The sequence below is a fragment of the Schistocerca cancellata genome, chromosome 2 (assembly GCF_023864275.1).
Source record: "Schistocerca cancellata isolate TAMUIC-IGC-003103 chromosome 2, iqSchCanc2.1, whole genome shotgun sequence".
NCBI classification, from domain to species: Eukaryota; Metazoa; Arthropoda; class Insecta; order Orthoptera; family Acrididae; genus Schistocerca; species Schistocerca cancellata.
The window spans coordinates 682377459-682390357 of record NC_064627.1 but is presented as its reverse complement, the minus strand read 5'-3'; positions in this window follow the sequence as shown (position 1 = coordinate 682390357).

Sequence of the window (12899 nt, the reverse complement as noted above, 5' to 3'; positions counted from 1 at the left end):
GAATGTTGAAAATTAGGTGGACTGGTAAGGTAAGGAATGAGGAGGTTCTACGCAGAATCGGAGAGGAAAGGAATATGTGGAAAACACTGATAAGGAGAAGGGACAGGATGATAGGACATCTGCTAAGACATGAGGGAATGACTTCCATGGTACTAGAGGGAGCTGTAGAGGGCAAAAACTGTAGAGGAAGACAGAGATTGGAATACGTCAAGCAAATAATTGAGGACGTAGGTTGCAAGTGCTACTCTGAGATGAAGAGGTTAGCACAGGAAAGGAATTCGTTTCGGGCCGCATCAAACCAGTCAGTAGACGGATGAGGAAAAAAAAAAAAAAAGATTTGCGTGTGGCATATACCTATTTTTCCGTAAGACAGTCCCTCACTGTGGTTGAGAATTTCTTTCTATAATGTATTACTTATTAGTATAGTCTCTCGGTACTTTTTTCGTGCCCACTTATCCTTCAATTCTTTAGTTTGTAAATTGGCTAGTCAGCATTTCAGAAATTGTGTAGTGACTCATTCCATGAGCACGTGATCTTGGCTTACACTAAACCAGACAGATACATAAGAAAAAGAAAGTTACAAAAAAATAATGGCTCTGATAGCAATGAGCACTGTGGGACTTAACATCTGAGATAATCAGTGCCCTAGACCGAGAAATACTAAAGCCTATGGACATCACACACATCCATGCCCGAGGCAGGAATCGAACCTGCGACAGTAGCAGCTGCGCGGTTCCGGACTAAAGCACCTAGAACCACTCGGCCACAGCGGTCGGCGAGTATGTTACATTAACAAGGTAAAGTATGCAACAGATGATTATGATGTATGTTGTCGCATGCTTTTAATGGCTTTAAAATACCGCACATTATTACGATTAGTTATTTAAATGTTTATTGTGTCAGTAAATGGGACAACGGATATTTTGTTGGAGTTATCTTCCTTATTATCACTGGAAAAATATCATTATTCAGACAGTAAAAATCAAAATTTCAGACTAATACATTTTTGAAATGAAATCGGTCAGGAGAGCGTAACTATATGAGGACTATGTGGAATGTAGCGATATGGATATACAAGCATCAGCTTGTACATAAGGGATTAGTGTGGTGTTCCTGCATTTCCGACTTGTCTACGGTAAATGCAGAAACGTGAACTATGGCGACACTATTGCCAAATGCATCCATCCACGATCAACGTGTTGATATTTGTTCTTGGCTAACGGAGGGCGAACATGGCAGACTTACATCGGAGAAACAAAAATGTGTATGCAACAGCAAGTGTATCGGGAAACGCCGTTAATAGTTTTGCTGCTTCACTATGACGCACGTCCCAGTATCGCAAATGTCATAACTCAGAAGTTACGCCAATCCATGTGGGAGGCGCTGCAGCACGCGCCCTATAGTCCTGATCTCACCCATTGCGATTATCGTGCCTTCGGTCGCCTAAAAAAGGCCTTGAATACTATTCCTGTCGGACGAGGTTGTGAAGCAGCCAGTTACCGAATTCTTCACGCAGCAGACAGTGGTGTTTTACCATACGGGTATCTGCAACATAATGCGTTGGTGGGGCTTTGACAGAATGCTCACGACTGAATTGCTTTATTCCCATAGCGATCCTGAACAGTACGGCATTCGAATGGGAACATTTTGATCGCCTCCTATAGTATAAGTGAAATGAAATTCTCAAACGGTATGGCACCTATTAATCTATCTGCAAAATTACCACAAATACAAAAGAACGACAAATAATTTCATTTTAATTCAGCGCTACTTTCGAGGCCTGTAATCAGACGCTTTTCCATTAGGCATTCAAGTAATGAATTTGTTACCCCTAGATTTTAATTAAATGGTATCTGGTTATCACGTAAACATTAGAAGTACTTTGTGTTACAGGCTGCATTGCACCGACCAACGACTTTGTCTGCCACGCGTTGAACACTCGGATGGTCTGCAGTGGCAATGCAGACGTGGAAAAGTTTCCATTATTCAGAAACGTATAAATTCAACATGACGACGCAGTCCTGCAGTGTCATTAATAAATGCTATTGTAAGATTAGGTCAATGTACTTTTTATCGGCTGGGCTGTCGACGACTCGTTAAAACAAAGATAAAACACAATTGGTCCACGGTTTCCAGACAAAAGTCGAGGAAACGACCGTTGCGAATGGGCTATAAAGTAGCCACTGAGGTAATTGCTGCTGCATCTGTCTGTGTGGTATCCTTGTAACCGCTGTCAGCAAAATGCTGACCGCGCATCCGATAGGCAGTTGGTACCTGGCGCCGGTGACTCACTGAGCTCCCTCGGCTTCATGCGGCGACCGTGACCGGAAGTGAACGCGGCCCGTCAAATCGTTATGTGGCCTCCATTTACGGGAATCGGTACGCCTTTACTGCATTTTTACGACAGCTGGGACAGGAACAGGGCACACAGATGGTGCGGTTGAGCCGGATAACCGACGTGTGACACTGACAGGACTGTAATACCGTAAATATGTCGGAAACGTTTCGACATTTGTGACGTAACCGCGGGACTGCACAGAGGTTGTTACAAGCAGAATTCGGTAAATAACTTTTTATGGGCAAACAGTCATATGCGAATGTACTGTAGCGTATATCATAAATTATTTACGATGTATATTAGATGTGAACACAAAGCTTGCAATTGGGAGCTGCCAACCTATGGAACTATTCCAAAAAGAGAGGCATTACTTAGAGACTAACAGGTGACATTAAAGAATAAACACTTTTATCTATTAATAAATAACCATTATATCTTAACGATGAAACTTTCTGTTCAAAACCAACGTAACCACATATGTGTACACTCCCAGATATAAAAAAATGCATTTGTGAAGTACTTTCTCCAGTGTTTTCTTTTGCCGTTAATTTATTTTAAATCTTCTTCATAACTGGTAAAGGAAGTTAACATACCTTCACAGGAAAAGCCTTAAGTTCACATCGTTAATTAGATTTAATGCGCTTGAGTGATGAATACAAATTTAGACGCAATGCACTGGAGTGTTGAGTACTGGTGGTCACAAAAGATTACACGTTTGGAAGTCTTCCTTCGTGGACATTTTTCTACTGAAACCAACTTCGAAATTCAATAGGTGAACATCCTGCTTCGTTTCAGTCCTTTTAGTTCCCCGTCTAGTTGCATTTCCTGTAGTTTCAACCCTACATCTGCTGAAATTGTATGTATGGTTGTGAAAAGGGACAGTCATCCCCCGGGAAATAAACAGCAAACCATTTTACCCAAAATGGAAATAAAAGGCTAAGCTGTGATCAAATCACCAAATCTGCCATTTACTTCGTTAGTGAGGTCAGGCCTTTCACAATAATAATTTTACTTTTCGTTTGAGTTTCAGGAAGGATTTTAGTAGTTTTGATGAGACATTCAACACGAGAAAATGTTTACACTCAAGATCTTTCCGAAACACTCTTAGATTGTAATGAACATTTAGACACATTCTGCACTAAATGCGGAATAAGTTTTACATGTCGTTGTATAATATGTTTAACGTTTTTAAATACTGGTCAACACCTGTAGTAAAAACCATATTTAAAAACCATTGTAGGTCATTACATCGAGAGAAACATTTTCTTTTTCTTGCAGAAACTCTTTGATGAGAATCAAGAACTGTACAAATCTACCTACTACATTTGTAGGAACGTAATCAACTCTTTGAAAGAAATTTGACAGGACAAACTCAGGACATCATCATGTTTCTTGTGAAGTGTGTCACTCAGTCCTGTCATAAAATTTAGCCACATGTGAACAAAACCGTTTAAGAGATCTACTTTGCCAGACTCTGACCACGGGTTTATGTTGTAACTCAAAGTAAATTTTAATTATTTATACTCTTAAAGAACTGTTTCCTACGAAGTTAATAAAAGAAACCATGTCAGAGTTTTGAATACAAATCGCAGTCCCGTAACTAACTTCATAAATAATGATAGGACAGGGTGTAATTTTTCTCATTTATAGCAGTGAAATCCAAATAAAGTCAGTCTTCGTCATTCGTAGGAGGTAATTCGTCGTTGTATTGAATGTAAACACAGTTCACATAGTTGAAAACACACACACACAAACGCACACACACACACACACACACACACACACACACACACACACACACACACACACTCTTCCACTGCAACTATCGATAACACATTCATACAATACTTCTGCATATCTACATTTAGCTTAGTATTTAACAAAATTTCTTACTAAGGAAATCAACGTTGAAATTTTCATACTCAATAAGGCAGACATGTAGCAATACAGATACAGAAAATATAATCTCGTTCCCATCTACAGCAGAAAACGAAAAATAATCTAGACCATCAAAGATAGACGTACTGAAAAAAAGGAAGCTGAACAAAATAAAAATTTCTCAATCGCAGTTACCAACAACTTCACTCGCTACCTCTTCTAAACCACGCCCCATCCCTAGAACATGTTCCATCCCTTCCTACTCCCCATTTTGCTTTTTAATACCTTTTCCGTAAACGTATACTTAACTGTACTAGTCACAGCTCGGCATTTAATCATGAGACACCTAGAAAATGGCCTAAGGAAACATAGATTTATGGAGATGACATCCAAACTGAGAATCACTCTTCTGTTCGGTCAAATGTGCTATGCTCATTATAATCCTACATTTTCTACATTTATACTGTGCTAACTAGTGTGAAGTGCATCGCAAAGGGTGCGTCCCATTGCTCCAGTTACTCGTATTAGGGCATCTTCTCGTCCATTCAATTATGGAGCATGGAAACAATGACTATATAAAAGCCTCTGTGTGCCCGCCCGGTTGGCCGTGCGGTCTATCGCACGGCTTTCCGGGCGGGAGGAGCGCCTGGTCCCCGGCACGAATCCACCCGGCGGACGTGTGTCGAGGTCCGGTGAACCGGCCAGTCTGTGGATGGTTTTTAGGCGGTTTTCATCTGCCTCTGCGAATGCGGGCTGGTTCCCCTTATTCCGCCTCAGTTACACTATGTCGGCGATTGCTGCGCAAACAAGTTCTCCACGTACGCGTACACCACCGATACTCTATCACGCAAACATAGGGGCTACACTCGTCTGTTGTGAGACGTTCTAACCCTGGGTTCGGTGTGGGGCGGCGGTGGGGTGAAGTGGACTGCGGTAGTCGTCGTGGAGTTGTGGACCACTGCGGCTGCGGCGGGGACGGAGCCTCTCCGTCGTTTCTAGGTCGCCGGTTAACATACAGTAGAATGCCTCTGTGTTGGCTGTAATTAATGTAACTGTGTCCTTACAATCAATACGGAAGTGATACTTAGGCGTCTGTAATTTATTCCTGGAGCAATCATTTAAAGCCAGGTCTTGGAACTTTATAAGTAGGCTATTTCTGAATGGTATATGTCCATCTTCAAAAAAAGCTATTTCAGTTTATTCAGCATCTTTGTGACACTCTCCAGTGGGTCAAACTAACCTGTGACTATTTGTTCTACCCTTCTCGGTATAGGTTCAGTATCCCGAGTTAGACCTATCTGGTATGGGTGCTACACACTTGAGTAACATTCTGAGGTGGGTTGTACAAATCATTTGTAAGCGATCTCCAGATTGCAGGTCAGTAGTATTCTACCAATAAACTGAAGTCTGTCACCTGCTTTAACTACGACGGGTCTATGTTATCATTCCTTTTCATATCTCTATGGGACGCAGTAGCCTGGGTCGAGAGGCCACTATCGTGAAGAGATAAAACTCTTTATTCAGTTCTTGCTGCAACATTCGCAGTCCTGTGATGCCGCTGGGCACACTCCCTCAGGCGATCGGCATGGTGGCGGAGTCCAGCTACCAGTAGTGTGGCTGGCTATGACGTCCCCACCTAGCGATGCTGACATTTAGGACTCTCAGCTACACGCACCCCAGAGTGCACAGTGCGGCGCCATGTGGCAAGCGCCAGCAGTGGCAGAATTCTCGTGGAGACTGTCAGACCCTCGCCTAGTTAGCAAACATTTTCGGTGCTGGACCGAACCGTTGCTGTCCAAAGCAGAAATCTGGCTGTTACTGCCAAAGAGATCCTGGAAGCGGTCATCCATCTCTAGGGCGTTGGCTTAGTATTAGGAGCCTGGTTGGGCGGATTTGGAAGCACAGACTGGCATCGTCTGCTAGTTGACCCGTGACCTGCTAGGGACTGGCGTGTCCTTAACTTCGCGCAGTCAGACAGCTGACATCACTTCTGTAATCAACGAGTGTTTATACTGATTAATGAAACAATTTTTATTCCAATGCGATGCTTCCAGCCACGTTCAATTCCACAGCCATGTGCCTCAAAGACGTACTATCCACCTGGCCCATTCCTCAGCCGCGCTGTACTTCTGTTATGTCACCATAACTGCGAGGTGTCACCTGGCCCGCCTCAGGGTGGCTAAAAAGGCCTGTTGACGAAATCGACACACCGGTACGTCACCACCCTTTTCGTCTACCCATTGCTTTCAACAAAGCCGCTGCAAAATTACTGTTCGCATACTAGAGTTCAAAGAACAGTTTCAGTTATGTATATCTTTCCCGTTTGGGAAGACCCAGCGAGCGTTGTCTCTACCACTACAAGTCCGCAGCTAACGACTACACATACACATATCAAAAAGAGTTTTGCATCATCCCAGTTACCAGGACTCCTGGAGATGCACGTTGACTGTGGATACTGTATCACAGACACAGTCCCTTTGACTGTTCAGAGATGTCACTAAACCCGCCCAAAGATGTAAACAACCATGCATGAGCAGCGCCTATTACACGGAGGTGGTCCGACAGCCGATCAGTTCCAGTCATCCCACCAGGAGGGAGGTACAAGACTCATGTGTCTTTATCAAACCCTAGTGATTTCACTTTTGTGTGCGTTAAATAAAGAAAATTAGTTTGCGTGTACCCTCATTCTCAGATACCTCCTAGAGTAGATACATCACACTTCCAGATGTCCACAAATTAGTGAGTATTTGATCTTGAAACTTTCGCTGTAGATGTTTCCCCTGGGGGAAAAATCAACCGCCCCCCTCACTCAGAAATTAAAAAATAGTTTTATCATATCACCAGGGGAAAACCCATCTCAAGAAATTTTATTCCCACAGAAAAACATTTTTATCTATTACATGGGTGCTCTTCAGCCATACTATATTATATGTTGTTTACTATGGCTGGCGAGTGTTTCGTGTTTTGGGCACAGCGTCAGGAACTGTAACCTAAAAATTGTAAGGTGCATGGGTGCAAACACCTTGCAGCCAAGAGAGCTTACTGTGCAGTGTAAGTGGTTTAACTCGTAAAGAAATGGAAATATTTAAATATGTTTATATTTAAATGGCTTCAAACCTGACAGATGAGTTGAAAAGCTATTTCTCTTCTTTCATATCCCTAACTCTGCACAGAGTATGTTCACCTTTTTCTGTGCCATGATAGGAGCTTTTTTTTCTCTTACTCCAAACTTTTACTGTGCCATAATTTCAGCATTGGATCGCCATAGCTTGGGAAGGGTTGTTGACTCGGGCAACGTCTTATCCGTTACAGGTTTTTTTCGTTGTGTTTCTAACCATGTTACTTACATCTGTGCTAAAGGATAAACCGTCACAAACCACCAGGGCGACCTTTAATTTCACGTATTTATCTACCTTCTTGCAAAATTGTAACCCTTTCACACACGTTTGCCACGTAGAAGCGGAGAACATAAAAAAATTCATAAAAAAGGTTTCTTGCACTTTAAGTCCGAATGAAAACAAGCTTTCAAAATTTCCTAAATAAAGTATTTCTTAGTATCTCATTCAGTTTCAATTATTTCTGCACATTCAATTCACGTCGGAGAGCGTGCTACATTTAGTTCGACTTTAAACCAACTTATCTCGACAGCGGATAAAGATTACAGGATAAAACGAACTTTGTTTTGATTTCATCTATTTATCTACCTTTGTGCAAAGTTTGAACCGATTCGTACCAGTTTAAACTATAGAAGTGGCACGCATGGGAAACCTCCCAAAAATGTGTTCTTTGCATTAAAGTCCAAACCGTTAAGACTTGTCTTAGACCAAGATCCAATACACTGGCGATCCAAATTTTAGCTAATCGTATCAGTCTAGCTCCATTCCAGGGTTATTTCAGGTTGACTATTTTTGCTCATAAGTACGAACAAGTGTAACACCAAAATCCGAATAGTGCAGATACAAATGGTACAATTAGCTGACACTTAATTTCAGCCCAATTAAAATCTTTTGCAAAAGGAATTAATGGATTCGCACTATCTTCCTGAACGTTTTCGCCGCGAAACGGATGTTCGAGTGGCTAAACCAAAAACTTTTTACTCCATGTTCCTAGCTCAAATGGGAACCCAGCACCAAAACTCACCGGACTGCAGGTCTGTGCGTGGCCTTTTCAGACACACTCTTTTCGTCTTTAAGGGCAAGGCACTTCCAGCCACATTTAGCAACATTTATTTATTATCGTTATAACACTGAAACTACATATCAGCACGTCACTGTACCTATCTAAAGTAAGCACTGTTTGTATCGTTTCGAAACAAATTTATTACATTCACTAACGGTACCTTCTGTTGACAACAGTAACGCCCTTGTCACTCTTCGCTGCATTCAGTACTTCTCGATACTGTCTCCGCTTTGTTTTTCAGGCAACGTTAACTGTATGTTAACATTGATACGTAGAAGCATGGGAGGTTTGCTGATGAAATGTTGGCCGATATGCACTTCGTTCGTGGACTCACTTATCGTACCAGTGGCAAAACGACGCTACGTGGACTGTTCCCGCAGCGACGGCCACCACGTTACAGTACGTCTACATCTGTATACATGTGCCTACAAAAACCAGATCTCTCTGTGTATTTTATAGTATTTTTCACTGCTGTTAAAGTATCCCCAGGAAACAAAATGTAATGAGACAACATATCGAATAATTAATAATTACCCTATTGCTCTGTTATAGGCCATCAGAGACTATGAATCCCTTTTTCCAAAACATTCAGAAGATGTCCCTGAACATGTTGAGCCGTGCGCAGATCGTGTTCATTCCGTTTATTGTTTTTCATCTTCTCTTACCGCACTGCCGCCTCGTTTTCTTATTCCATTTACTGGCGTCACTAAATTACTGCCCGTGAGTGGCAGCAGCTGCGCTTATCGATAAGTGCTCTGTCGTACTCTCTCTGGAGCGACCGATAGTATTTCCGGGTCGTCGTGTGTGTCGAAGTGTCGGGTACGGAGCAGCAGTTGGGAGCGGAGTCGGGGCGGAGCAGCAGTGAAGTCGGGGACGGAGCGCCAGTGAGGTGCGGACAGCCAGTGCCCGCTGACCGCTGTCGACACACATGAACTGTCCGACGGAAGGAGATTAGAGTGGGACGACCGTTGGTTGGTCGTCTCATCGATGACGTGTAGTTGGTCCTTTGACCATTACTGGGCCTCATCAATTGGTCATCCTGCCGGACGTGCGTCGGTTCCTCCCTTGTGAGGAGATGTCGTGGCCAGTGCGCAAGAATTACCTCTGCATGGTTGGGTCCGAGCCAGTGTGCCCTGGTCAACGTGTCTCCGAATTCCGAACGGACATCGATTTGAGTCGGGTTGGAGCTCCAGTCAGCTTCCGATAGCCAAGACTCACCCGACCGTTGCCAACACAGGTAAAACAGTGGGAACGACGTGGGTTGGTCGTTCGGTCGGTCGTCTCAACGGACAATGTGTATTTGGTCGCCGGCCGCTTGTGGAAACACTCTGTGCGGCGAATTCATTCGTCCTTGTTGTCCCACAGTGATTGCTTTTACTGTTGTTCGAGTTCTTGTGCAAGTGTGTTTACGTGGAACCGTGTGTAGCTTCTGTGATTTCTACTGAGCAGATGAATGCTGTCTGCGTACTGGAGTAGTCAGTCGGTTGGTTGAAGTAGAGCAGCGAGGGGTCGGACTGAAGGAAATTGATTAGGCTGTTGGTTGGTTCTTCTACCGTCCCTGGGCCGTGTTGCCACCCGATTATTTAGTGTTACGTTAGGCTGCTTGTCTCACCTAAACTGTGGTTTGAGTTCCCTCCGCAGGCCGACCCTTGGAACACTTCTGAGCACCACTCTTTGTTGTTTGTGAATATTTTATTTGGTCGCAGGTACTGTTCCAGGCCTTCAGCCGTGTGTTGATATTGTCTGTTTTATGTTTAGCCGAATTTCATAGCACCTTTAAGATTAGGCCTTCACCCGTATTTCATTTAATATTCTTGTTGCTTTGTATTTAGGCCTTCAGCCGCTCTTTGTTTCAGAATCTGTGGCTTTAACATGTAAATCCTTGTGTCTAAGGTTTCTCTTTAATTATGTTGAATTCTTGAAACGGCCTTCAGCCGTGGTATGTAATTGTTTATGTTAAGGTTGTCTTCAATTATTCTTGAGTAATTGTTTGGGCCTTAAGCCAACAAGATACTTCAAGTTTCTTAAGATGGTTTTCTGTTGTAATGTGTAAAAGCTTATCTTAGAGCCTCTCTTTTATTATGTAATGAATTTTTTTATTAAGCTTTCAGCCGAAGAATTAACTTGAATTTTCCTTAGTATTGCCTTTAGCCGGAATCTGTAAATTCTTGGCTTTTAAATAATTTCTTTAGCTGATCTGAAATATTATTTCGGCCTTTAAACGAGAAGAAATTGCAATGCACTTAAGAAAGGCCTTCAGCCGTTGCTCTGAATACGGGTGTTTTAAAAGCAATTATTTAAACTTATTCTGGAGAAGTTACTTGGGCCCTCAGCCGTGAACTGATCTTTGTTGTTTTAAAGAGAAAACTGTGCATTGGTTTGAGGAATAAAGTTGTGTGTGTTCTTGTATAACTAACTGTAATTGATCTTGGCCCCTTTCCACAACCTGATCCGCTCTGTCCTGCGAACTCTGATTTCACATACTGTGATATTTTTCCGATGGAGTTTTCGTTCAGCCTGTAAATAATCCTTAGAGGGAAAGTCGTTGCAGAATGAGAATGACTTCACGAATTTAAGGTCGAATCAGAACCATAAGAACAAAAACCAATACGCTGGTAGAGATGAAAACAGTTTCGGTAAGTGTAGTAATTGTAGGTGCGTAGCATTTACCATCATACGCTTACATTACTTTAATTTTATGCCGTTTATGTTCCAACTCTAGTTTTCGGTGTTCAGAATGCTTAAAAGGATGTTTGAATGATATTTCTGCCATTTGACCCTACAAACTTGTTTATTTCATGCTACTGTCTTGATTTCAGCCCTTAAGCCATTATCAAGTACACCAATGTTTGGTGTAATTACAATCTGTCGAGGCCTACGAGAAAGACAGGCTGCGGCGCGTACATCACGAAGGTAGGCCTGCGCTCCCTCGCTCAACTCGGAAGACAGACGGCGTTTCTACACCTGTTTACTCATGACTAAGCGTGTACGTACAAACGAGAATTGCATCTTCTATTGGAATCCGCTATTATAGATGCGTAGTGTTGTTAGTCCTACAATGATCGGAAGTCTAACGGCCTGCTTACAATTAGTTATGGCTGTACTGAGGTACAATAAAGTTAAAATCATGCCATAATTATTACCAGTTGCATAAGGAGCCAGTTCTTTAATGAAATGTTAAGCAGAAGAGATTAAATACTGTAAACAAGCCGTTACACCATTTATGTCAAATATTGATCTTAAATTTTGTTATAGTATTGTTAATCAGTAGGACTTCATAATAGCAGATTCGAGTAGAAGATGCAATTCTCGTTAGTACATACACACCCAGCTGCGAGTTAACAGGTTTAGAAACGCATTTTGTCTGCTGAGCTGAGCGAGCGAGTTCAGGACTACCTTCGTGACATACGCGCCGCGGCCTGTCTTTCTCGTGGGCCTAGGACTTGGTTAAGTGACGTCATCGTCAAGATCTATTAAACTAGGTGTCCCAGAGTGTAGATACGTACAAAAATATATTGCACGCAGGTAAAAACATGTTTTTCAGCTACAGAAAAACTGACGCCCAGAACTAAACATTAATACAGTCGTTACATGTGCACTGGACATGGTCTGAAAATATATGGTCGAAGTTACTGATTGACTGGTGGTCAAAGATGAATAGAGTAGGCTGTAAGTCTATGTTGTACATCCCATGATTAACAGATCTTGACGAAGACTTCACTTAACAAAGTATAACTATATCGAACATTGCTATAGCTGATAATGGTTCGAGGCCGAAATCACGATGGTAATATAAAACAAAGAAGTTTATGGAGTCAAATGGAGGAATATACTGCCGGAACAAAAATTAGTAAACGTGAAAAGACAATGTCGATTTTGGTCCGATGAAGACATACGCCACGATGGCGGTTAGTAGATGTACTGACAGTGGTTCCAACGTTGTCCGGCAACAAATAGCGCAGTGGACTAGGTTCAAAATGGTTAAAATGGCTGTAAGCACTGTGGGACTTAACATCTGAGGTCATCGGTACCCTAGACTTAGAACTACTTAAACCTAACTAGGTTAGTTAGTTTTAAGTAGTTCTAAGTTCTAGGGGACTGATGACCTCAGAAGTTAAGTCCCACAGTGCTTACAGCCATTTGAACCAGTACTCTACAGGCACTGTTGTAGCAATAAGTCTTGAGTGAATTGAAAAGCTCTAAACGGCTGCACTATTTTCAATGGTACGGTAATTTATTATTCAAACATTATTACATGTCTGTGACTCAAAAATATGAGAACCTCAGAAGTGTATTGCCGTAATCAGCAGCCTCTCGTAGTATCCTAGTGTCCGCGGGGTAAAACATCAGACTCGACTTTTGGAGCGTGATGTATTCCGTCGAGTACCCTCACTCGAAGACACCGCCGACGCCTGTTCGTAATACGTCCAGCGATGATCCCTTTCTCTCCGTTTGTTTCAGAAACAGGGTGCATGTGCGGATTCTTTGTCGGGTCATTACATTA